Raw genomic sequence first — 4,800 nt, 5'->3', positions numbered from 1 at the left:
TTAAAAACATGCCCTGTTCACAGTTGAGGATAGCCCTAGGAAAATAAAGAAGAAATAGTACTAACGTGAACTGTCAGAAGTGGGATTGAACCCACGCATCATTACGAGACTGCGACCTGAACGCAGCTCGGCCATCCTGACATCTTCTGCGCTCTGCTGTAGAAAAGAAAGTTTTGTTGACGAGTCTTTCCTAGATGTCCGCACCTCTGACAAGACACTCCTAAGCAAAAAGACATGCAATAGTGAGCAGCCTTGCCTGAAAGTAACACAACAAGCATTAAATTGGAAGTTAAGGCATACCTCACAGTGTTCACAGTTGAGGAAAACCCTAAGAAAAGGTGGCATAGAGAGTACTGCTGGACCTCTGTCAGCAGTGGGATTTGAACCCACGCTTCCTTTGCGAGACTGCGACCTAAACGGAGCACCTTGGACCGCTCGGCCATCCTGACAACTACTGCAGGGCTCTTCAGAAACTGCAAGGACAAAAAAAATCACCTGCGTGCTTAACAACTGCTTGTTTAGAAGGCAAAGTATGAATGATGAAAATGGCCCTTTCATTTGTCACTTCATTCACAACAAGGGAGGCTACTGACGTGTTTTTCTCGTGGAGTTACCAAGAAACGAGGTGGCTGCAATGTAGAGGAAGTGTGTCTGGTGACAGTGGCAGGATATTTTGGAGCCCACGGCAAGACGGAAACCTTGACGGCCCATGCAAATCGACAACCTGTTTGTAGCAGGAACAAGGACCACCTTTGTGCACTTTGGCCATTTGTCTCACACTTTCTTTCTACTCTTCAATTTTTATGAGGTGAAAAAGATTTGGATTTTAGTGTGAAATGATCAAAGAAGAAGGATCAGATAAATCAATCAACATTTGACACGCTGGAGCATTTGTGGGCGGGTAGGAGAAGAACGAGCATCTGTTCTCAATCGGGGGTAAGATACGCCTCTGGGTGGGCTCGAACCACCAACCTTTCAGTTAACAGCCGAACGCGCTAGCCAATTACGCCACAGAGACGACGAGAGGAGCAGTCCCTTTTCTGATTCAGAATAGAAATGCCTTTTGGAAAAATTGACATGGCTTTATGGCTGTATTTAACTAAAAAGTACCTTTGAGAGAGGTTGCATTTCAATGAGTTTTTCTGGATCCTTGACTTTTGGGAGGAAGCAAAGTCTACATCCTTCCACATCTGAGATCCATGTTCTACGTGTTTGGAAAGCTGTGCCAGGTCCTCGTTAGTATAGTGGACAGTATCTCCGCCTGTCACGCGGAAGACCGGGGTTCGATTCCCCGACGGGGAGTACAGTCTCTATGTGGACTTTATACCACTGAAGAAGCAGTGCTTAAACCCCTGCGTCACAGTAAAATATAAAGCCCTGCACCACTATTTGAGAAATTTACATTTGCGTGGCGCCACTTTCCAATCTCTCTCTCTTTATGAAACAATCTACCAAATGCAGACGTTGCCAAGTGCTGCCTTCACAAAAATCTTTGTCATGCTTAGATTGATGAACAATGGATTCATTGATTCCAAATGGACTGTCTGTTTTCCAACGTTTGTGCTGATCTAAAAGCACGAGCGCTTCTTTCTTAAAAGGCCCCACCCACATTTTTGCTTCTTTTCGGGTTCAGCTTTCAAAGAAGGGTTTGACACACTGCTTTTTGGATGGCGTTTCAGGAACGGTTTGGTAAGTGGAACAAGATGTCCCGTGTGCATAATGGCCAAGTCATCAGACTGATTGGTTCAAATGCAACCACTTGACATCTCACTTGTTAGCATCCAATATCAACCAGGCAGCCCTTAATCCTTCCTGCCTTGGCTAAGAACAAAGACAATTCGTTATTTGTCTCACAGGGACCTTGTGATTTGTTATTAAGATCAATTGTCAGTGGCATGGAATCCCCTCTTACCGTTTCATTTGTAGGATTAAAGCGGCAACTTGTGTACAAACGATATGCGCAAGAAAAAAGACTTCAACAACATAGATTCTGCAGCCTACTGCAACAGGGAAACCTTGACCGCCTTTCCAATTGACCAACCTATTTGTTACTGTTGAGATTTTTTCCTTAAAGAGAATCAGAAAGGGTTGATGATTCTCTCCTAGATGTCAGCACATGTCTCTTAGGCAGAAGAAATCCAAAAGTGGAGAGTTTAGTCTAAAAGCCATGCAGTAAGTTAAGTTTGAAGGTAATGTCACAGCCTACTTAAAAACATGCACTGTTCACAGTTGAGGATAGCCCTAGGAAAATAAAGAACATATAGTACTAACATAGACTGTCAGAAGTGGGATTTGAATCCCCGCCTCATTACAAGACTGCGACCAAAACGCAGCGCCTTGGACTGCTCGGCCATCCTGACAACTTCTGTGCGCTGCTGTAGAAAAGAAAGCTTTGTTGACGAGTCTTTCCTAGATGTCACCACCTCTGACAAGACACGCCTAAGCAAAAAGACATGCAATAATGAGCAGCCTTGTCTGAAAGTAACACAACAAGGCATACCTCACAATGTTCACAGTTGAGGACAAACCTAAGAAAAGGTGGCATAGAGAGCACCGCTTGATCTCTGTCAGAAGTAGGATTTGAACCCACGCCTCTTTACGAGACTGCGACCTAAACGCAGCGCCTTGGACCGCTCGGCCATCCTGACAACTACTGCATGGCTCTTCAGAAACTGCAAGGACAAAAAAAATCACCTGCGTGCTTAACAACTGCTTGTTTAGAAGGCAAAGTATGAATGATGAAAATGGCCCTTTCATTTGTCACTTCATTCACAACAAGGGAGGCTACTGACGTGTTTTTCTCGTGGAGTTACCAAGAAACGAGGTGGCTGCAATGTAGAGGAAGTGTGTCTGGTGACAGTGGCAGGATATTTTGGAGCCCACGGCAAGACGGAAACCTTGACGGCCCATGCAAATCGACAACCTGTTTGTAGCAGGAACAAGGACCACCTTTGTGCACTTTGGCCATTTGTCTCACACTTTCTTTCTACTCTTCAATTTTTATGAGGTGAAAAAGATTTGGATTTTAGTGTGAAATGATCAAAGAAGAAGGATCAGATAAATCAATCAACATTTGACACGCTGGAGCATTTGTGGGCGGGTAGGAGAAGAACGAGCATCTGTTCTCAATCGGGGGTAAGATACGCCTCTGGGTGGGCTCGAACCACCAACCTTTCAGTTAACAGCCGAACGCGCTAGCCAATTACGCCACAGAGACGACGAGAGGAGCAGTCCCTTTTCTGATTCAGAATAGAAATGCCTTTTGGAAAAATTGACATGGCTTTATGGCTGTATTTAACTAAAAAGTACCTTTGAGAGAGGTTGCATTTCAATGAGTTTTTCTGGATCCTTGACTTTTGGGAGGAAGCAAAGTCTACATCCTTCCACATCTGAGATCCATGTTCTACGTGTTTGGAAAGCTGTGCCAGGTCCTCGTTAGTATAGTGGACAGTATCTCCGCCTGTCACGCGGAAGACCGGGGTTCGATTCCCCGACGGGGAGTACAGTCTCATTGGAGATTTTATACCACTGAAGAAGCATTGCTTAAACCCTTGCGTCACAGTAAAATATAAAGCCCTGCACCACTATTTGAGAAATTTACATTTGCGTGGCGCCACTTTCCAATCTCTCTCTCTTTATGAAACAATCTACCAAATGCAGACGTTGCCAAGTGCTGCCTTCACAAAAATCTTTGTCATGCTTAGATTGATGAACAATGGATTTATTCATTCCAAACGGACTGTCTGTTTTCCAACAATTGCGCTGATCTAAAAGCACGAGCGCTTCTTTCTTAAAAGGCCCCACCCACATTTTTGCTTCTTTTCGGGTTCAGCTTTCAAAGAAGGGTTTGACACACTGCTTTTTGGATGGCGTTTCAGGAACGGTTTGGTAAGTGGAACAAGATGCCCCGTGTGCATAATGGCCAAGTCATCAGACTGATTGGTTCAAATGCAACCACTTGACATCTCACTTGTTAGCATCCAATATCAACCAGGCAGCCCTTAATCCTTCCTGCCTTGGCTAAGAACAAAGACAACTCGTTATTTGTCTCACAGGGACCTTGTGATTTGTTATTGAGATCAAGTGTCAGTGGTGTGGAATCATCTCTTACCCCTGTCATTTGTAGGCTTAAAGCAGCAACTTCTGTACAAACGATGTGCGCAAGAAAAAAGACTTCAACAACATAGATTCTGCAGCCTACTGCAAAAGGGAAACCTTGACTGCCTTTCCAAATGACCAACCTATTTGTTACTGTTGAGATTTTTTTCTTTAAAGAGAATCAGAAAGGGTTGATGATTCTCTCCTAGATGTCAGCACATGTCTCTTAGGCAGAAGAAATCCAAAAGTGGAGAGTTTAGTCTGAAAGCCATGCAGTAAGTTAAGTTTGAAGGTAATGTCACAGCCTACTTAAAAACATGCACTGTTCACAGTTGAGGATAGCCCTAGGAAAATAAAGAACAAATAGTACTAACATAGACTGTCAGAAGAGGGATTTGAACCCACGCCTCATTACGAGACTGCGACCAAAACGCTGCGCCTTGGACTGCTCGGCCATCCTGACAACTTCTGTGCGCTGCTGTAGAAAAGAAAGCTTTGTTGACGAGTCTTTCCTAGATGTCAGCACATCTGACAAAACACTCCTAAGCGAAAAGACATGCAAATGTGAGCGGCCTTGTCTGGAAGTAACAAGCATTTAATTGGAAGTTATGGCATACTTCACAGTGTTCACAACCCAAAGAAAGGGTTGCATAGAGAGTGCCGCTGGATCTCTGTCAGAAGTGGGATTTGAACCCACGCCTC

The 4,800-nt window shown here is 44.3% G+C and overlaps 5 non-coding genes across 5 annotated transcripts; 2 read left to right on the top strand and 3 right to left on the bottom strand.

The window, feature by feature from the left end:
• Nucleotides 1–944: 944 nt before the first annotated feature.
• Nucleotides 945–1,018, bottom strand: trnan-guu. The gene has a single exon. It is a non-coding gene; the product is annotated as a tRNA-Asn (tRNA).
• A 212-nt stretch (nt 1,019–1,230) lies between these two features.
• On the top strand, nt 1,231–1,302 carry trnad-guc. The gene has a single exon. It is a non-coding gene; the product is annotated as a tRNA-Asp (tRNA).
• A 1,263-nt stretch (nt 1,303–2,565) lies between these two features.
• On the bottom strand, nt 2,566–2,648 carry trnal-uag. Its single transcript has one exon. It is a non-coding gene; the product is annotated as a tRNA-Leu (tRNA).
• Nucleotides 2,649–3,143: 495 nt separating this feature from the next.
• Nucleotides 3,144–3,217, bottom strand: trnan-guu. Its single transcript has one exon. It is a non-coding gene; the product is annotated as a tRNA-Asn (tRNA).
• A 212-nt stretch (nt 3,218–3,429) lies between these two features.
• Nucleotides 3,430–3,501, top strand: trnad-guc. The gene has a single exon. It is a non-coding gene; the product is annotated as a tRNA-Asp (tRNA).
• The last annotated feature ends 1,299 nt before the right edge of the window (nt 3,502–4,800 follow it).

The sequence above is a fragment of the Oryzias melastigma genome, unplaced genomic scaffold, assembly GCF_002922805.2.
Source record: "Oryzias melastigma strain HK-1 unplaced genomic scaffold, ASM292280v2 sc01537, whole genome shotgun sequence".
In the NCBI taxonomy this organism is placed as follows: Eukaryota; Metazoa; Chordata; class Actinopteri; order Beloniformes; family Adrianichthyidae; genus Oryzias; species Oryzias melastigma.
The sequence above is the reverse complement of the archived record's forward strand: the minus strand, read 5'-3'. Positions and strand labels throughout refer to the sequence as shown.